Source organism: Macadamia integrifolia, chromosome 3, assembly GCF_013358625.1.
Source record: "Macadamia integrifolia cultivar HAES 741 chromosome 3, SCU_Mint_v3, whole genome shotgun sequence".
Classification (NCBI taxonomy): Eukaryota; Viridiplantae; Streptophyta; class Magnoliopsida; order Proteales; family Proteaceae; genus Macadamia; species Macadamia integrifolia.
The window spans coordinates 28,852,988-28,875,661 of NC_056559.1; the positions used below are offsets into that span (position 1 = coordinate 28,852,988).

The window sequence follows — 22,674 nt, forward strand, 5'->3', positions numbered from 1 at the left end:
GTGGCCCCACATACTCACTTCGGCTGTGCTTGGAAGCAATGCAAGTGGGAAGTGGGTCCTCTCCAGCGCTTCAACACGTCCGACGGCTGGCAGTGCGCAGGCATGTATTCTAATCGTCAGATGTACACCGGCGCATGGGAGAGGGGATGTGGTTATATATATATGGGATAGACCTGGACCTCACAAGCTCACAGCACCTCAACACGTCCGACGGCTGACAAAATTTAAACACGAATCGGATGTACATTGAGACACGGGAGAGGATCTAGCTTTGTGTGGGAGACTATGGTTTGAAAAAACAAAAAGATTGAAATGGATTACATCGGTTTTGAATTGTGCAAAATTCCAAACAATGTGATGAAAAAACCAAAGAGAGGTTTCTAAAAGACACTGTGGTCCCACTAATAGCACGTGGTCAGTGATTTAATGAGAGTATCGAGAGAAACATTAACAGAAATGATAGGATTTTCATCTTTCATGAAAAATAGGTGGTTATTTCATCTCTTATTATGTCTATGTGTAAGGATTACATTGCCTTTTAAAAAAACAAAAAGAAAAAACAACAAGAGACTCATATAAATACTATAACATCCGCTATTAATACACATGTTTCACACCTATTATACTTTTCAAGATGTATCATTCAATATCAATTTCAATTTCATTAATCATAACAAGGAGGACTATAGGACCTCTATTTGTAAGAGGTTGTAAGATGACTAGATAATTAATTAAAAAAAAATTCTAACTCAAAGGATTAAGGTTTATAAAAATGCCAAAAAATTAAGAAGAAAGGAATGTGTTTAAAAGAACATGTTATTTGTACGCCATCTTTGGAGTAGTGTTAACAATCAAATAGCAAGACGCATTTAAAACGCCACATAATGGGAACGACGTTTTAAACATGCTTTAGCTTACAGAGTGGGAGAATTTTTTTTATTTTTTTATTTGAGAGGGATAATAAAATGGATATTAAGTTAATTGATGACATTGAATCCTGATAAAAAAAAAAAAAAAGGACACTAAATGATGTAGGAGTGTCAATCGATCAGCCTTATTTAGTTTTGACTAAGTCTAATCAGTCCCCCATTAATTTAAGCCCTCGCGTCATTCTGCCCATTTAGAAAATTGGGCCTCATAGGTTAGGGCATGAACATGTTTCTATTTTTTTGTTGTTGTTATTATTATTATTATTATTATTATTATTATTATTATTATTATTTTAACCAAGGTGTTCAGGCCAGTTTACGTGCACCTCGACTAATCCTCAGGGAGACTAGCTCAACAACCCACCATCACGGAAAACATGTTTCTATTAAGTGAGTTATCTTCATAATCAGGCTCAATATAATAAGGTCTAAACAAATTATTTGACTAATCAGCCTATAAAATGGTCTTTCAAAGTGGACTATAATTGAGCCAATTGGACTTAATCAGTCTATAAACAATTGATTATCAATTGATCACAATATTTAGTTGATCTCGATCGAACGATTATCGAGCCACTATCTTGCAGTAGAATTACTCAATTATTAAGCAATTGGTACTTGAGTTCAATATGTTCAGTGATCATTAGACCAATTCAGGACTTCAACCGATCTTTTCAGGTCAGACCCACCAATTTGGGCCAACTTTCGACACCCCATTCCCCTAGTACAACTCACTTCACACATTTGAAGTTGCAAGTCGGATTATGGGCCCTTGATGATCAACTTTACTTTCTCCAAATGTCCAAACACCTTCTTAACCCCCACACCCCCCAATTAATTGCTTTTTTTTTGTTGGCCATTTTATTGGTGGCACGTTCTTCGTTACAGTCCAAATTAACTCAAAACAGATTCTGCTTAAATGGTTGGATAATAGAACCGCCAAATTCAACGCCAGCAATTGTTTAAAATTGTTTGGGGATTGTATGAGGATCCGGTATCCGAGTTGGATTTGATCCGCCTGACACAATTTGGATGTATTTGTCTTCCATTTGGTCCCTTAATTACAATTATTAGTTCTTATTTGAATATAACTATTCATTAGTGGTATGAAGAGAATTTCTTTTTGGTACAACTAGTATGAAAAGAATATATTGGTTAGGATGGTCCCATGTTGATAACTCTATTAATTTATTATTTTTGTGGGGATGCTTGATAAGTTTATTTTATTTTAAAAATATTAGATCAAGTTATATAAATATTGAATTAAATGATTTACTTGATTGATAGATAAGGTACTCCTTGGTTAATTATCTGCTCGTCAAAATTTGATATATTAGTTTAACTAGCGAAACAGATAATACTTCTCACTTCTATCTATGTTTAGGATGTGATACATGATTATAGATGGGTGAAATATAAAGTTCAACTGCCTAGTTACATGAATCTTAGGATTTGTTAAAATGCTATAAAATATAATATTTAACATAAATATTAAACACTACACACCATATATATATATATATATATAATCTTTAATCCAACCAAACAATAATCACTAAATGTCACATATAAAAGTAGATATGAAGAAAAATCTAAGATTATGAATAGAGGTTAGATATACAAAAGCGCGATATCTAGACATAATTGAATGACTGGTTATGCATAATGGAATCACAAATAATATGAAAAGAGACAGGCATGAAAACATCGTTCATTTGGTACTTTTGGAAAGTTTGAAACAAGATAGACTTTGATAATGTTAAGAAATCTCTCTCTCTCTCTCATAGTACTAGTGTTTTTTTTTTTAAATGAAATTAGTACAAGTGTTGAAAATTTGAAATAGCTACCATGAATTCCATTCAATTAATGAATTTCTTTCACTAATTAATGATTTAAAGGAGTGGCATCCACACGTGCGGATGTATCATTGAACCTTACAAACAATTGGGTAAAAGATCATTTGTATTAAAAAATAAGAAGAAAAAAAGTTGATACAAAAAATAGACTAGGACACCTGGACACTCCAACACTAGAGAACACTACCCACCTTAAGCAATTCGTAACTTTTGAATTACGTAATCCCTAATTACTAGCATTTGCAATCGACCCAAAGAAATTTGATTATAATTCAATTCATGATGATCATAAGTAGAAAGTTTATATTCCTCAGTCATTAATCAATAATTTGTTGGACAACACTCAACACAGTTACCGCAATTGCCATCAATAGGCAACATACTCTAGCAAGGCAAAATAAAAACGAAAACACACCCTAGGCAAAGCAGAATCTAGGGGGATGTTGAGCATTAATTTGCAACTCCTCCTGAATAGATGTATGCCAGACATTAATAGAGAAAGAAGATCCTCATTTTACAACAACTTTGGCTAACCAATCTGCAATGGGATCGGCTTTACGGTAACAATGTGTGATTTTTCATTCAATTGATCTAAGATATGGATGAAGGAACAATCAGTCTTGCATCATGAACCATGGGATCAAATAGGAATTTACTGAGATCATAACAACAACGGAATTACTCTCCACCCATAGCCTTTGAACTTCTAACTCCTTGGCAATCAACAAACCCTCAATTAAAACTAATAATTCTACTTGGTAATTCATCCTCTGGCCCAAGAATGAAGCAACATTGGCGAGGACACGTGACTTGTCATCCCTCAAAATACATCCTACACCCAATCTACCCGAGTTACCCAAAGAACAGCCATCTATATTAACCTTTCCCCTTCCCACAACCAAGGAGCACCAAAAAACATCTATTGCATTTTACACATGCCATGGCTTAACCTTGAAGGTGTCTAACTTGATTAATTCTCCTTTATTTATATATATTTTTTATTTTGGCTTTCTTAAAATTTTTCTCTTTTGAGTACCATAGAAGGAAAAAAACAAAAAAAAAAAAAGTACATTTCTTTTCATTGTTGGGTAGAAAATTAACTTTTCGAATGTTCTCAACCATTTAGATTTCTTTTCTCTCACCTAGATCTCACATCTTACCTCATACAATATGATATTTGTGCTTAAATGTATTGTCTATCAAGGATGGTTCATGCCAAAGTTTTTCTCAACATTCTTCATTGCCATTTTGAAAGTATTTATATTTTCTAAGATGTTAACACCTTTAAATTATTCAGAGAGCCTTTTTTTCTTGTGAGTGACACTAAAATGAGGAATCAAACAAGTTTCCAAATCTTGGAAACAGTTCAAGCTTGACTTATTCAATTGAGTGCTTGTGAGAGCAAAATATGTTTTAAAGAATAGTCAATTTGTCAAATACTAGCTTCAATAAGGAAAGACATTGTAATGCTGCTTGCTTAATTTTAATTTTTACCTTACAAACTAGTCTACTTAATATTTAAATTTATTGTCTTTTAGAATTTTATAAAAGAAAGGAAGGAAATCATTAGAATCAAAGCAAATGAAAAAAAAAAGCTGGTCCAACAATACAAAGCTCCAAGACATAAGGAGCTTGGATGGTTGTGGCTATGTCTTAAGTCCACTCCTGCCTTCGCTGCTCTTCTTCTAACCCCTCAACCACACGTCTCTCAAATAAATAAATAATATAGAGTTTGAAAACAAAACTTATAGACTCATTCAAGTCTATAAAAACCAATTGAAAGTTGCGTGAAAGGAGAGTTTTAATTTTATTTTCAAGTCAAGTCCTTAGGGAAGACTAAGTTTAGTATTTGAGTTGGTTTAATTATGAAAGTTAGCAAAATTATGACTTTATTTTGTGTTTTGACTGAATTGATATTCACATTGGTTCTTCCTTTGTTTTCTCATTCTTCTTTCTATGCTAAGGTATTGTGTCTAGATATTCAGTCTCTTACAAATTAATTTGAGCACACAATGAACTTTGGAGATTCTATTAACACTTATTTTAATTCCAAGTAAAACTTGGTTAAGCCAAATTTATAAAATGAAAAAATAAGCTTTGATTCAATGGCTAGATGTTATGAATATAATATATATACTTTTTTTTTTCATTGATGATAAATCCTATCATTTCACAGTGTACTCGAAAATGTTCAAAGCAATGATAGCTTTTGATAATGAAAATGATAAATCACTTTCAAATTAATTTGTAATATCTTTTTTCACTCATAACATAAAGAACTTTGAGATAAGGTAATGGATAATTAAAAGAAGACGTCAAGTTCTAGATACATCTATAAAAGGGTCATTTAGATAATCCCTATTTTTTATGATTTTATGTAAAAACTCACATTTATTTAACTTACCATCATTTTAACGTCCAGATAATGAAAGCCATATAAACAATTATGAAGGTGAAATTCGAACAAAGCTTCCTTAGCATAGAGAGTAAGGATTTTATGACTCTACCGTCCCTTATGATCCTATTAATGTCATGTTACGCAGAAATGAGTTTTATGATGAATTTACTTTATATACCATTATTTGAAATTGGGACCATGTTATGCTACTAGGGTTGTTAATGCAATACAAATGTGGTTACAAATGGCGGGACCTCTTTTCTTTTGACAAGAAACAAACTAAATAAGAAATTTCATTCTACTATAAAAGAAAAAAATAAACAATTAATTTAGACCTTCATAAGGATGCAGGAAAACCAATACAATAGGGTAGTATATGAGCGGGATGGATCCACCAAAACAAAAGAATTGAAAAATAGGAATTTCCTTAAGCTACAAAGTGAGCTTCATAAAGTAAAGAACTGCTTCCTTTGATGAATGATTTGTATCTCTTTAAGAATCACATCAGCTTTTGAATGTCTGACATTTGGAGTGGTTCATTTTTTGGTATATATATAAAGATGAAAGCAACCTTGTACCAGAATGAGACTAAAAATGTTTCTCATTCGTGGAAGTAGTGCTTCATTCAACTAACAGTCTAAATGAATTTATTTTATTTTTTAGCATTATTAAATAACTTGTTTGTTTTCTTCTTATCATTATTAAGGTTAAAAATAAAAGAAAATAAAATAAAATACTGGTCCCAATCAACATGAAAAGATAAAAAAAAAAATATGAATTTTCATTCAAACACAAGCTTTGATTGGAGGAAGAAAAGGAAAATCAGATTTTTAAAGTGTTTATTCACGTAAGATAATCAAACACACGTAACATCCTATAGGATTCCATGCAAAGACAATATAGAGGTAATAGTTACCTTAAGCCTAATCTAAAAACCTAGTCAACACGGTTATGACACGTGCTCGTGAGCTCTTGACACATTAGTTTGACTCTGACCTTTTGGGTGAGTGTTTGAGTTGAGTTTGGACTTAAGAGCTTGGTAAAACGGAAAACTGCCACGCTAACGATATTAAGTGACTTTCGGTTAGATATGGGCCCAAGAGAGACGAGAACGACCTCGCGCAGCCGCAGCGCCACGCACAACCCCCACCACCCCTGACCCACCCCCACGGCCCACTACCTCACCATCATATCATGGCTCGATGTGACCACCTGTATTAGAAGGTGACTCATCTTGGCCCCATCTCATACTCCTAATGCTCTATGCATGCACGCCACGCACCTCTCTCTCTCTCTCTCTCGGGCAGATGAACAGATAAATCTGTGGATAGCCTCTTAGGCCCACCCTAAACACTTTTCTTGTCATTTATTGGGTTTAGTATTTTATCCCAACCTTAAATATGTAGAATGGGCAATCCATATCAACATCTAAACAATGTTAAAGTTTGAAGTTTCTTGGCTTTTTCAATCAAATATATTCCTTATCTTCATCTTCTTTATCCTTGTCCCTCTTTTTATCATTTTGGGTATTTAACAGAAAAGAACCTCCATAAAGTTTGATCTTACATGTACTTTGATTATTGAAAATAACCAAATTAAAGTACCTTAGGTCCTTAGCTTCTGATCCTTAGGACCAATTCTTGCTCAACTAGGTTCCAAATGATTTATAAAATATAGGATAATGAACTAGTGAAGCTTCTTCTTCCACCCAAACCAAATGTTGAGATATCGAACTCCTCCTTTGTTAATGAAGAAAAGAAAGATGGCTCCAAGGAAAAAAGGCAAATCAGATCACTCATACTTTGGCTCCTACATGGATGTAGAGGCCTTGTAATGCATGACAGCCCTAAAGGAATGGATAGGCTGTTGTTGCGTAAACAGTACAATGATGGGTGATTAAGTGTTGGTAAAAGTAGGAGACCGAGGAGGGTGAGAGCAGATCTAGAGAGAGAGAGAGAGAGAGGATCAAACAAACTAAATCTTGGATGGAATTAAGAAAGAAGAGAATGTCTATAGTGATTTGTGGGGTCTCCCTATTGTGATTGAGTCCCACCAAAGATATCGAATGGTACAGTTCTCATAAGAAAGTGAGACAACAAAGATTTATTCCTGGATTCATTAAATCCTAATGATTGATTAAGAGAAGGGAACCTAGCTAGCTTCTAGTAGAAGTTGCCTGGATATTTATTGTACATGTTGCAGTACCATTTGATATATATAATCCTACAAGCTCATGGAATATCTTTGTTGGGTTATTCCATGATCTTGTAACTTGCACCTTGCATGTTACCAATTCCCTGTAGTATAGAATAGACTAGCCTAGTATGTAAATGTCAAAGATATTGATTCTCCACAGATACATAGAGGTGAGGGTGTAAGTGTGTAACCATGTAGGCTCAAGTTGGGTTGTCAAAATCCTCTAGTGGGTTTTAATTAACTCACAAACCTAAGCTTGGAATGAACTCTAGCGTAGCTAGATTACTGAATTAGGTTTCCATCTCAAAAATTTGAACTTGTAGGTGAATAGTCTCCTAGGTTTATAAGGAGGGGTAGACTAATTAGTAGTCGATGTGGTATTAAACTCCCAATAAGGTGTTTCTCATCCGAAGCCCAACTCAAGCCAAATCAATTTGGCTAGGTATATATGACATTATAAGTTTGAAAAAAAAAGAGATGAGCTTTACAAGACATTAAGTTAGCAACATACTGGAATCAATGTCTTTGAATGGCAACCACTATGTTTCGCAATTAAGAAGACCACTATAGGGATTCCCCTTGGATTCTCGGTTCTAGAATTATTGTCAAGGAAGGAAGCTAGCCCCACCAAGGGGAAGTTTAAGAAGTATGTTCAAAGCTCCAATTGATTTTTAGTTCATCTCAAGTTGCACTTTAAATTACAAGGAAGTAACAAAGAGAAGGAAACTTTGGAAGCACAAGAGGTGCATGAGACATGAAATGACCCAGGCACAACCCAATTGGTCCTTCTCAAAGTCTTGGTGGGGGTCCTTGAGAGTATCAATCTCCAATCTCCAATTATTAATCTCCCACATGTACTTTTCTTTTCTTTACTTTTTTTATCATTTGTCTTGAAAGGGAACCTTTTTTTATTTCTGATTTAAAGAAGTGTAGATCATATCTCATCAAAATCATTATCAAGTAGAAAAGAGCAGAGGATGAAGCTTAATTGGATTCGAATTAGGACAAAGCCCTCTTCCTCTTTTTTTTTTTTTTTTTTTTCCTTTTGTTAACTACCTTTCAACTGAAACAGTTGATAGGTGACTTGCCTAGAAGGATCCAAGTAAGCATGATGGACTTCCACGTGCCAATCATAAAGCTGAAAATATAAAATCCACCCATATTAACCCACGTAGACAAAGATCAAAATAATCGAATCATCCCCTACTATACCTTCCAACCTAAAAAAGAATGCAAATCCAATGAGATGCTAAAGTTAAGCCCATGAATGCAAATCCAATGTGATGCTAAAGCTAAGCCCATGATGTTGATTTGATCCCTCAAAGGTTCCTCTCTCACTCCTTAATTAGGGCTTTTCCCCTTTCCTTTCCTTTTCTCTCCCTTCCCTTGGAAGGAACAAGATATGGGTTTGTATCATTTTCCATGTACATAGAATCTTGTAGGATGGGTACCAAATAGAATGATAGAGTACATATAGCGACCACGACCGTGCGGAGTTTGGATCCCCCATTGGATCCCACTATCTATAGGGTATAAGATCACAAATCAATGGTGCACTATTTGCTCTTACTCATGATTGAATACCTCTTGGTTGGTGAGGATCCAATGTGGGAAGGGTAACTCCTCTCCCCATGTGGGGGTTGGATTGTTTGCATTAATTCCTATTTCCAATACAGGCCCAACCAAAATATTGGAATTTTGAAACCAATTACATAGTGGGTTTGGCTATGGCCTCAGTAGCACACATTGAGACATTGGGCTTCGCACTTCATCGAGTGCAAGGTCGGACTTCCATCGGTGAAAAACTCATAGAACATGAAGGAGTTTCAAGCTGCAACATCAAAGTTGTAGCATCAACATGGATATCCATCATTTCGGTTCATGCATTGTTGTACATCATACCACAGGAAGCTACATTGTTCTAAGTTGTAATGGTGTTGTTATCATAAAGGAGTTGGGAGTCTGTGATGACCTATGCCGTTATTATTGTGTTTGTATATATTTAATTAGGTCAGTTTCGATCCATTACATGTACATGGATAAAATTATAATCATGTGGAGGTTAGGGTTTCTTGAGGGAAAAACCCTTGGTGCAAGGAGATCACACAAGAAGCTAGGTTAGAGAGAACCGTAGTGTTTGCTTGTTAATAAAAATTCTCTGGTTCTCTCAGGTGAATATAGACATTCTTACCGAACCATTTTAAAGTTCTTGTGCTTGTGTGATTGTTTGTCTGATTTCTTTTCTCATATTCGAACATTCATCACAAGAAAAGGCTCCCAGCACCATTATTTTCACCCATAATTTTATAAAAATAATTTCACAATGAATATAATAAAATTATTGGATGAAAATCTAGAGGGAATAACCCTAAGGTCACACAGCCATTTCTTTTATTCCCATGGCCATATCGGATCCATTAGTATTGTTAATTTCACCCTTCAAATTCAATTACTATTCTGTGTTCATGCAATAAACTAAAATTCCAAATGTATACCATAAACTACTGAATCAAAAACACCAGCAGGAAGGACGTCCTTATGTCTCATGACATTAAAAAGCAGTGTGCTTGGCCAACTTCAGTCATTCATTACTGAAATGCTGTCCCACAACTTGTTCTAAAGAGGAATTAGCTGTTACTTAAGTGACCTCTTCCATGAATCATTCCTCATGTTTAGATACATGAACTAGGGCTAATCGTACTAGAGAACATAGAGAGAGAGAGAGAGAGAGAGAGAGAGAGAGATGAACTGATGGACTCAGTACTCTACATGCAACCATCCATTCATCAAAGATGGGACACCACCCCCAACGCCTTTGTGGCCTATAAGAATCTGCATTAGGGTTACAGAAGCATCACAGACATATGCACTCTTTACAAGCATAAATTAGTTAGGGTTCCAACCCTACTGAGGGCATAAGTTGGTCCTGAAAAATGAGGAACTTTCATCTGGAAATAAAGTAGTTAGGGTTCCAACTTCCAGGAACAATACTATACCATTCCCATTATTAAAAGTAGTTCTTGGGTTCTACCTAAAGCCTTAAAACTATTCCATTGAATTCAAACCAAGATTTTTGAATTAGAAGTACAAAATAGCCAGATAGCTCCCCACTTGTTGTATGGTGGCATTAACTAGAATTTTCAAGGACATTAATTCAACTATGAAATGGATCTGGAGACTCTAAAGACTCTAAGAAGTATCCCACCATGTACCAACTGAACTATTTCCACCATTTCCACCACCTGCTCATCTCAGAAGCATTATTTCATGATATTCTTTCAATTCAAACACTCTTTTTTTTTTTTTTAAACTAAAGTGTATAGCAGATAGCACCCAATGGTTCAGTGGTGGCATTAGAATTTTCAATGACAGTAATCAAATATTATGAAGTGGAACGGTAAACTCTGAAGAGTCTCTAGAAAGCATCCAAACATGTACCAAATGAACTATTTCCACCACCTCATGATCAACCCATATTTCATGCTTTTTCTTCACTTTCTTTTTGTTTCCTTTTATTGCCCTTTTGAAGAGGGGAGGGGACGGTTGAAGAATAATTCCACATCAAGGAACCCAATCAGCCCTACAAGTCAAGCCAAAAGAATTTTTTTTTTTTTCCTTTTCTGGGTTCCCTAGAGGTCTGGTTGATATTCTTCTCCTTCCCAAATCACACACTTGGCCTATCCAAGTGTCACCTACTTGAGTTTTTGACATTAGAGGTCCCAACTAGCTGGGAAATGGAGTCTTAGTCCACTTTATAACTTTTATTGCAATTGGTTCTTTACATGTAAAAGGGGTCTCAGATCCATATCTTGGACAAGAATGAGTGCTGCTATGGGCTTCTATCTAAGATATAATCAGATATAGGTTTGAAGAGAAGAAGAAAAAGTATAGGAAAAGATTCGAGATAATAAATCCCCTCAGAATCATTTATCTTATGACCCTTTAATAATTCAAAACACAATGATTTTTTGATTGAAAATATTGTTACTTAATATTACTTCAACCACCATTGTTCAAGGAGAAATTTTTTTTTATAATAATGTAGTGAAAGAGGGTCTCTACTTTTGCTTTAACCTTGTGGTTAAGGCCAGAGATTCTCCAAAGCCCAAGTGATTTACATGTATAAAATCAAAAGGAATGGGTAGTAAGGTGGCATTCCATCCCCCACAAGTTAATCCTCCTTTTTATGGACAGTAGACAGTGAAGATACCTTAACCAGAGCCCCTTATCCTCCAGACTCTCAGTTTCATGGAAGTTAGAGAGTCAAGAGAGAGAGAGAGAGAGAAGTGATCCTTTCTGCTCCTAGAGCCCAATCCCATGGTGGGTTTTTTCCTCTCTTACTTTAAACACCTCCTCGTATAGGTATATAAGTATTTTATAATGGAGGATATGGTTACCACTTATAATCACCGACATTCTCCATAAGAGGAAATAAGATCAAAAGGGGATCTATCAATTGTAGCCACGGGTCCCAAGAATGAAGAATCTGACTATTAAGACAATTCAAGATTCTTTATTTTTAACTTCTCTAGAGACATCAATTAGTAGTACTTTTTGTTTATAGAGCAATCAGTTTAGAGTTCTTTAGTGTAGATTTAAAAGGTGATCAAGCTTTAAAGTGCTTGACCTGCACTAATGACTTGTGACAAATCAACCAACTAATATTGAGTTATCTTAAATAAGATGTACAAAACTTGTTGTCAAGTACGTGGTAAAGTAGGTATATTGGCTATCATACCTACTTGATTTGTAGACTTTGACAATACCTCTTTTTATTATTATTCTTATTATTATTATCTTCGTATTTAGGGTTTGTTGTAAGGAATCCAATCTTAGTTCAAGAATACAGGTCATTCCCTATACATGTGCATGGTGTGAATGAGTGGAAAAGCATTTACAATCTAGCTAGGTCTTAAAAGTATTCATTAAGAAAAAAAAAACGATATTGAAGAGGAAGAAAGGTAGTTTTGTATAGAAAGGCATAAAACATGATGAATTGATGTTAATATTTCTTGTTATACATCTATTAATAGATGTCATTAGGTATACTTGTCTAGAAGATTTGATTTTATTCTACAAAATATTTGAAGGGATAGGGGTTCCCCACTACCACGCCACACCAACTATAGTGCATGGGAACAATGTACATGACGTAGAGCCTATATAAAGAGAACATAATAAAAATAAAAACATGTGAGAGGTAAAAGAAGGTCCTTCCCTTTTGGGCTGCTTGTGGCCGAGGAGGGATTTGAACCCCGACACCGTGGTTTATAGTCATGTACTCTAATCCTCTGAGTTATAGGCCTCAACATGTCTCCATTGGATCCTTTCCCGCGAGTACCCTAAAAAAAGAACCTTTCCTCTCCTCAGCCATTTCTAAGCAATAGTACAATGGCCTTACATGGAAGAAGACTAGAGACTTGGAGAGAGCATGCATTGAGGCTTATGAGCTAAGTTAAGGAAAATTTTATAAAATAGCATTTATTGCTCAAAATGGAAAATGAATCTGGATCAGCTCCCCATGAGTGGAGATGAGTTACCCTACCCACATGGGGATTCCACACCCAAAGGATATCTGGACCACGAGCCGAAGCAATTAATGTTCTATCAACTCGTGGTTTGATACCTCATGGACTATGAAATCCTATGTACAGATGTCATCATGTGCAGAGCGGATACATATTCTAGATCAAACTCTCCCCACCAATCGCTAATGAAGGAATTCTTGTTTGAGACTTAAGAGGTAAGTGGAGAAACTTTGAAGCACGCAATAGCCTTATTCTATTGGTATTCCTTGCTTATAGAACTAATTGCCCTCTACACAAGCCACACCCTCCCCCCGGGCCAGGGGCGCCCTTCTCTCCTCTTTTTATGGCCCACCTGCCTTAGCCTCATAAAAAGGAATGTGCTTCTCATTCCAAATTTTATCATCCAATTCAGTCCTCAGGGGTTGTGCCCATGGGCTGAGAAGATCTGAGATTTGTTGGGCTGGCCCAGTGTAAGATTGAATTGCAACCTCCAAATTTCATTCACTTGAACGAACACTATTTTTGATGAAAATTCTTTTATGGGCCCCATCCAGGTGCCAAACACAGCCCAAGATTTCAATTTTGGGCCAAAATAGTCGAATAGTGAGCCCATCTCATCAAAGAATTGGATTACACAATTGGCGAGAGCAAAGTCAATCTAAGCCCAACCCATAATTCCTTATGTTTGAAACTTGATTTTGCCCTCCAAGGTCGCTTGTTGGCATATCAAGTTTGCAAACCAAATAAAGTTTGCCACATGACAAAATAGGGGGTTGAAAATTCGGACCACCAAATTTGGACATGTCGCTAATTCATTCATTTTGAGCTATCCAATGGTCATAATTGCTACATCAACGTCTCACGGGACACAAATGAAGTATCCATCAAGAGATTCCTTTACGGATGGGCTACCTGGAGAAGCATTTCCCTTATAATCCATAACCCTTTTAAAATGGGCTTTGTAAAAAATTTGTGGAAAAAAAAAAGGGATATATTGAGGAGTCAAGTTTTCATTTGTCTATATGGTGAAGAGAGAATTTCTTCACCCTTGGTGATGTGAAGAACAATCCCTACTATTTGGTTGTTAGCAAAAGACAAATTGGAGAATTGGGCTAGCCATGATCAATGAAAGGATGAAAACTCATCCTTCTCTGTGGAAAAGTAACCATGTCAAAATTAAGGAGTTAGGGTTTTGATCCGGTAATTACTGATTTTGATCTGATTTGGGATCGTACTTGGCCAAGTTTCAGTTGGATTAGCTAAGCTTGAGAAGAACAAACATTTACTAGGCATGCTACAACCAGGTCTTGGAGGGGATCAGATCACACGGTCAGCTCAAATTGTGACTTGGCAATCCCAATGACTGCCATACAGTTGATTCAATCAGGGTCAAGTCCTAAATGCATTTGGTTTGAGGGTGCAAGTTTGGCCTGAAGCCTACCTGAAAATTTTAAGGCATGGGTTGGGCTTTACAGCTCGAAGCCCCATCCAGGACTAGGTTGGGCTAAGTTTGGGAAGTCTAGGTTGGAGACCGATCTAGGCGGGGCTTGGTTGAGCCCAACCCAACCCTTCCCTGTAATATTTTTTAGAGAAAATTGCATTGCCACCCCCAAAACTTTGGTCCTTATTCAATGCCACCCCCTGGACTTTTCAAAACACCAGAGACACACCCTGAAAATTCAAACAATTCCAAATCAATCCCTGCCATTAGCCGACCATGTGGAAATTCTATTAGTTTTTTTACAAAATGCCCAAAACACCCCCAGCTATTGTGAGAGGACAATATTACCCTCATTTTCCATTATTCTTCTAAACCCACACTCTCCCTCTCACTCCTCACTCATACGAACAAGGAAAGACCCAAATCGAGAAGAAGAAAACCTGCTACTTGACCGCCCCCCTTCGGCGTGTGATTCTTAGACCATCTTCCCACAAGCATGTGATTCTCAGAACCTCTCCTCTCTGGCGACTTGTCCGTCCAATGTATTTAATGGTTCTTCTTCCTTATGGTTTTTAGGATTCTTCTTCCTTCTTGGACATGCTTATATCTCTATTAAAATTGATAGACTTGATTAAACAAAATTAATTTGTGATTTTAGGATTCTATTCTCTAGCTATTTGATTGATTTTGTGATTGAAATTGGAGGGGGAAATAAGAAATCATGCTCAGATTTCTGTTGTGTGTAAATATTATCGGGGTTAATTTCTGCAAGTAAGTTATATGCATTAGGTAAAGCATTGGAAGGTTTTCATTCTCTGTCATACCATAATTCCCAATGCTCCCAATGCTCAAAATGAAGGAGATGGCGCTCCCAGTCCTATATGTAGTAAAATTATGTATTTTCTCTCATGTTCTCTCCCTCTTCTCTTATCCTCTATGTCTCTTCCTCCATTGCTGTTGATATAGACTGAATCCATGCCCCCACAGTTTAATCTCTACCATACCTCACTGTTTTTGTTGTGTTCAGCCATCAGCACCACTGGTTACAATTTGAATTACATGTTGCACCTGTTTTTAAGTAAGAACATGCTTCTTTCTTTTACTATTTACATTTTAGGTCTTGTTACTCACTTCATCATATTAGTATCCTGCTATCTTTGTCAATTTCCTCTTCTTTAAGTTCCTTATATTGAATGTTTGATGATTTCATGTGTTAGCTGAGTAGTTAAGTCATTAACATGGCACCTAACATTTTTGGGAATAGTGAAAGTTCATGCATTCAATCTGATATCATGCTGCTCATGCTTCCCCACCCCTATGTTTCCCAACTGATGCCTTGTTAAGTTGATTGCATTTAGCTGGGACTATTGTTCATTGTTACTTAAATCTATATTTTTAGTCTCAATGTTCATCATGTATGCCACCACTCCATGCTCCCAATGCTCAAAATGAAGGAGATGGCATTGTTGTTAGAAGAAGCATTGGAAGGTTTTCATTATCTCTCATACCATAATTCCTCTCTTCTTCTTTTTTCAATGTTTTCTCTTTTCTAGATCTACGACTTGTGTTCCCTGCATTTGGGTTATGGGTGTATATTTTGAGGATTTCTCATACTCTGGATGCTAACTATTTGTAATTCACGTTTACCATGTTTAATTTGCAGATAATCGATGTTTACCACTAGTGTTAATGACATCAACCAAAGTGGGTTAAGATTTGTGAATGTAAGATGCAAATATCCTGAACCCAAAAGGGCATTGGTGCGAATTTCAGAGTCTAGTTCGAACCCAAACATGTTGTACTACTACTGCCCTGAAGCACCAAAAGGATGTTGATCTTCTCATGGTGTGACCCTATTGCTGCACTAAGACTTTTGCCTTAGGCAATTAATTCAGAAGCAGCTGTTGGTGAAAGAATTCAGGGTCAACAGATGAAAGAAGAGATTTGTGTCTTGAAGAAAAGAATTAAGCATTTAGAGAAAGCGTATGGAACGATGAAGATTGTAATTGGTGTGCTTGTGGTGATCTGTTTAGTGTTATGTGTTAAAAAATGACTTTACAATGTTTAATAATGAAGTTGTGTCGAATCTGTAAGCGTTTGAACTTAATGAATCGTTCATTCTCTGTTCTTATTACTAAGTTTTTGGTTAATCATGACCCTCAAATTGAATGGACAGCATTTTGATGGAGAGAGGGCCATCATTGTGATGAGTTCCTAAAACAAACGGGCACTATTTTTGTCGTAAACGGGCAACGTTTTGGCTATAAAATGACATTTAATACTTATAAATAAATAATACCAAATTGACAATGCAATTTTCTCATACCAAATTGACATCCCATGTCTAATATTAAATGGACAACATCTTAATTAAATACCTGTGACATTACACATCTGAAACCAATATATTTCATCACAACCAGAACCATAAAAAAAACATCAAAAACATATCCATGGATACCTGTTCAAATACCTGTTCATAACATATTACATACAACCATGTCTAGTGTGAAATAGAAATAGTTCTTAAAAAGCAAATCCGTCAAAAACATCCAAAACCATAAGGAAACACCCAACTGTCTTAAACTCATAAAAAGTTAATTAACACAACATTGTTTTCTTGTTCTAAATTAAAACATCCAGATTGCCTGTGCTTCATTTCTTCCCTCGCTCCCTTGCAGTCCTCTTTGCTAGATTGGTCTTCTGTTTGGTCAGTACATTATCCTGTAAACACCCAACTGTGCTAGCCATAGATGGCTGTGATCTAGTCATACGTTGAGATGTGTTGATCTCATCTTGACTCTCTCCTATTTATTTCTTGTACACAACATAAAATAAGTACAAGATACTTATTAAACAAGTTTCAACTAAATCAATAAAGTGAGTTGCATTTACCTTCATACTCTTCTTTTTACTAGTACATCCATTATGGTCAGCATCTCCAACCCTCGAGCATGTTCTCCTATTGTGTCTGATGAGCACATTTATGTGTGAAATCTAAGTAGTAAAGCATAAATTTTTACATATTTATAATGGAGTTACCTTGGGTTTTACTCTCTTTTTGCATGTTTTATATTTTAAAGGTCTTAAACATTATCGGGCGTCATATCTCTCCAACAACAACTACTTAGTGTAGGTGATGAGCTATGGTGTGCGAAATTCCCTTGCTCACTAGGAAGTCTCAGGTTCAAATCTCACGATTGTCTTTTTTTTTGGAGAATTTCGTTGAAGATTTGTTTCTTTTTACTCACTTAAAGCACTAAAGGCATGAAGGGGATTTCCACATCAAATTAGAAGATTATCCAAATCTTTAAAGCAAGGAAAATTGTGGGAGGGGTTTCTTGTCACACCCCATTCACACCGAACGGGGCCAGTGACTGGGTTAACACCGGTTAACCCAAACCTGTCAGGATCATCTGATACTGTATTCCACCACAGCATACACACAACTAATAAAAGCTTATCAGATCAGCGGAAGACTTAGTTTACCTGTGAATATTCCCCTAATACTTGATACCCGAATTGTGATACAATAGTTATATACATGTGAGCCCGAAGGCATGATAATTACACAATAAAAGTACAATTCACATATCAAGTACAAAGAGGAAACCATAAAAAATCAGAGTATACAGCTCGGGTCGGTATCAAAGCCTAGAGCTCAGCTCGGTATCAAAGGTTGTGCCCAGCTCGACATCACATGGTAGAGCTCAGCTCGGCCTCAAAAGTGGAGCTCAGCTCGGCATCAGAACTGCGGTCCCGCAGCACAACTCTTGCACGAGCAATCAGTGTCGTGCTCTAACTCCTTAGGGGCCCACCAATCCTCTTCAGGGAATTCGATCGTAGGACCCAACCCGTGCTCTTCAGATGGATGACCTACAAAATCATCTAAAAATAGGTGCACACGTGGGATGAGCTCACTAGCTCAGTAAGTGGAAAGATGGACCACACAACAGTCCACACAACAATCACAATCATATGCACTATATGCTATGCATTACATTTTAAATCACATCCACCTAAGCAACATTACTAAGTCTTTAGTTTAGTACTACTACAACCACAGTGCGCGTATACTCCGGGTACGAACCGCGAACTCCATCCCACGATACGCCCATAGGGCTGTCGGAGAAGGCCCACCGTGAGTACTTAGAAAAGTAAAAACATGCCGACCACCGGCTCTTAATAGAAAAGTAAATGACTGAAATTAAAGGTGCTGACTCCAGCAATTTAAAAGCAGTACGATTGGCCCTCTTGAATATACCACCGGGGTTGCCGACTGTCCTAATGACCCGCCAGACGTTATGTCTAACCGTCACAGTGACCCGACAACCGTGACCACTGCTTCCCCCCAAATGGTAATCCAACACCTTAACCCCTATTGGGAAGGGTCGTAGCACGGGAAGGTGATAATCCTAAACCGCATGCTCCTATATGACAATAGTACGATTGCATAGTGCCACCGCGTCCCATACCACGGGCCACCAATGCACTCGTTTTTAAGCCGACTACGGCGTCTAGTCTATTTATGCATCATGCACAATGATGTCCACATTCATCACAGAAGCATATCATCACTTGGCATTTAGAAGGTAAACATAACACACATGCATAACAATGTGAGGATGACTAATCTACATAGCATTTTCATGATGGCATGACTAGATTAGATACAATTAAATGAATGCCAAACAATGCCTTGAAACAAGGCTGAACGTCCTCTCCCCACTTACCTGTAGTGTACAAGGATTCCCGTTAGGTACGGGTGAGATCTGGTGCGAGAAACGTGAGATTTGGTGAACCTATCATGAGTGAGCGGGGTTAGTATTTCGCCACTTTGGGATCAAGATTAACATGATCCAATGACACGATCATGTTTAGAATCCTAAAATAAGGTCACACGTCTGATTTGGGTTCAATCGGACGTAAAAATCACATTCGGAGCCTCTCGCACCTGTCTGACCCACCGGTCTGTACCAGCGGGTAGGTTGGCCCGTCGGTCTAGCCCGTCGATTGGGTCAGAGGGCCTGCTAAGACCAGCGAGCAGGGTGGCCCGTCGATTGGCCAGCCAGTTGTGCCCGAGGGCCCTGCCCTCTCAGGCGGGTGCCCACAGGCGGGCCAGATGGCCCACCGGTCTTGGCAGGTAACCTGCTGTTTCTTCCCAACTTCCTCCATTCTTTGGGGATTCAAATGGGGCTTTTCCAAACTCATTCTTCACACCTTCAAGGTCTTATACGATGGTTCTAACCTAGATCTAGGTTAGATTTAAGGAATGGGAAGCCATCTTACCTTCTTTGCTCAAGAACACCTTCGAACCCCCAAAATCACTTCAAATCCACAATGCTTCTCCAACATTATCAATACTTCTTCAAATCCTTCAAGATCAACACATATGTCATCTATTAAACCTTAGATTCATCATTTGAAAGTGGATTTACAAGATCTTAAGAAACCCTACCCAAATCAAGGGTTTTACTTGGGTATGGTGAAGGTTTAAGGAACCCAAATTTTGCTTACCTCTAAATGTAGATCTAGTGTTGAAGATCACTCTTTCGGCGCCGGAATGGGGAGATCAAGTCTCGGCGCCGCTGAAATCCATCTCTTCTTCCTCTTCCTTCTCTTCTCTTCTTCTTTCCTTTCTTTTCTCTCTCCTCTGTACTCTTCTCACCAACATACGAGTGTCATAAATGAGAAAAGAAAAGAAAAGTATAATTACTATATATACTTCTTTAAAATACTGAGTAATTCACATGGATGGGTCACTCAGGTGGGTGGATGCGCCCACCTGTTCTCCCACCTGAGGGCCAAAACTTGGGATTTTGACAGAGTTCGGGCCTCGGCGCGAACCTCACTCTTGGCATAAGATGTAATATACGTATGCACCTTAATATACGGCTACATACCTGCTTTATCCATACATGGCCTTATGATAGGTGCATGTACACGGCTTGGGTATTCTCGTCTCTTCTGGCACTGGCTCGGACTTGTCGGGTCAGCCGGTGTTTAAGGTCACCTTTGCCATCATAGTCCATAAGGAACCCACTCTAATTCTCTCCAGTTCGGGTCCTGCATGGTTAAACCGGGTCAACAGTGTAATCAGACCGGGTTTAAGAAGTAGGGTATTACATTTCTTATGCAATAAGAGAAAAAAAAAAAGAAAAAAAATATGGAGAAATAAATCAGATTTTCTGCTTTTCACTCACTTAAAGCACTAAGGGCATAGAGGGGATTTCCACATCAAATTAGAAGACTATCCAAATCTTCAAAGCAAGAAAAATTGTGGGAGGGGTTTCTTATGCAAGAAGAGAAAAAAAATGGAAAGAAAAAAAAATGGAGAAATAAACCTTGTCCAAATCTTCTCTCTTCTCCACATCATTACCAAAAGATTGTCCAAATCAGGCAAAGCAAGAAGGAAAATCGTCCAAGGGAAAGAAAAAAAATCGACCAACAAGGGTTGTGCGCAAGATTTGAAGAGAGGGAGAAAAAGAAGAGAAAAATAAATAAATAAATGAAAGAAAATAAGCAAAAAAACTATAGGAAATTTCTCCAAGTTTATTTCTCTCTTCTCTCTTCTCTCTTCTCCACCTTAACACTTTTGGTCTCAAAAGATCTCACCCACCAATTGTGGTTTTTCCCCTTTTAGGAAAGAGAAGTTTGTTACCCTATCTCCCTATTTCCTATAAATACAACTCATGTAAGAGGAGGGAGACACTTCATTCTTCTTATAGGGTTTTGTTTAGTTGCTTTCTCTCTCCCTTTCTCACTCTCTTTAGTTTTAGTTTTTCTTTATTTTTTCTTTAATCACTTTTGTAATAGTTTTTTATTTCAATTGATGCAAGCACTCTTTTATTTTTATTCAGCCTTTTATATATATGGTTTATGCAATTGAATTGTAATTTTTAAAGTCATAGTTCTAGGCTTAGATCAAGGTGACAATATCACGAGCCATGGAGCATCTTTTTTTTTTTTTTTTCAAGATTTGTTTTCTCCATGCCTAGAAATTTCATATTTGGTTCATTTCATATCTGATTTTTAGGGTTGGTAGTATCTCAAATCATCCAAGCTTTCAAGTTCAAGCATTGATTCAAGTAGGTAGGCTTCTTCAATAGTCTTCTCGCCCCCCTCTCATTCCCTCTTATGACTATCATTTTTTTCTTAATTTAGGATTTTAATTTTAGTCATTACATTATTGCTTCCCCTTTCCCCTAAGGTTCATGGATAGTGTATGTGTTGGCTTTGCCCCCCTAACCATAGAACCATCATTTTATTGTTTTTATTTTACTTGTCTCCCTTTCCCTAAAGCCAAGTAGAGTAACCATTGTAAAAGTGACTCTCTGGTCAAATAGGGAAGCTCTTATTATGATGCATCTCTCGGGCTAAGTAGAGAAACCTACTTATGAGCCTCACTTTAGCTTTATCCCCTTTATTTTATTTTATTTCTATTTCAGCATTTTTTTTCCTTCATTGTTTTTTAATTGCGTGGGGTGTTTATTCTCAATTATTTATTTATTTAATTTTAATTGCGTGGCTTGCGTATTTAAATTCTTAGATGACGAATGGTTAGGACATTATTTTAGATACATATGTTTAGGACGGTAGTAAGAATTAGATCACAACCATTATTAATCGGTTCACTTTCGCATTATTCAAATAAGCAAAAAAATAAAGTGGTTGTTCTCTCTGTGTTCGACCCATAGCTACACTGATCCGTACGCTTGCGATTACATTTTAAATCCTAACAATGCCCTTCCTTCTTGCATATGTCACACCTAATTGATGATGATCTCTTCCTGAAATCTGAAGGAAGTGCTTCTCCTAGTTCTCTTTTCCTGAGTTTGTGATGTCTATTTGGTAACCTCTTCAGATTTGGAGGTAGAACTCTCTCGTTAGGAGCATCATCCTTCAATCCTGCTATATCTGAAAATGGATGGATCATCTCTTTGTATGTATCCATGTATTTTTCAATAGTGAAAAATGAATCACAATAGTTGACCAACAACTCTTCTCTTATGTATGATATAGAAGTTGCAGCATTGAGACAATGTATGCCAATGGCTTCCCAAACTCTACAATCACATCTGTAATATTTCAGATCAACCACAAATCTATTTCTAAATTTATCTAAGACCTCAAATTGACCTTCACCTCCTGGTTGACACCTGCAATGCCTTGCTTATTGCTGAACCTTGTTCAACTTCACCATAACCCTTGGTGTTACTTTACCCTCCTACATGGATGCCTTCTCATACCTCCTATGTAATCTATCCATTATTTTCACCCTTAGCTGATCAACCAATATGAGAATGGGTTTGCTCCTTAAGTCTCC

The 22,674-nt window shown here is 37.0% G+C and overlaps 1 long non-coding RNA gene across 1 annotated transcript; it reads left to right on the top strand.

Annotated features, from left to right (window-relative positions):
• Positions 1 to 15,693: 15,693 nt before the first annotated feature.
• Positions 15,694 to 16,419, top strand: LOC122072804. Its single transcript, XR_006138588.1, has 2 exons — positions 15,694 to 15,836; positions 16,012 to 16,419. It is a non-coding gene; the product is annotated as an uncharacterized LOC122072804 (long non-coding RNA).
• The last annotated feature ends 6,255 nt before the right edge of the window (positions 16,420 to 22,674 follow it).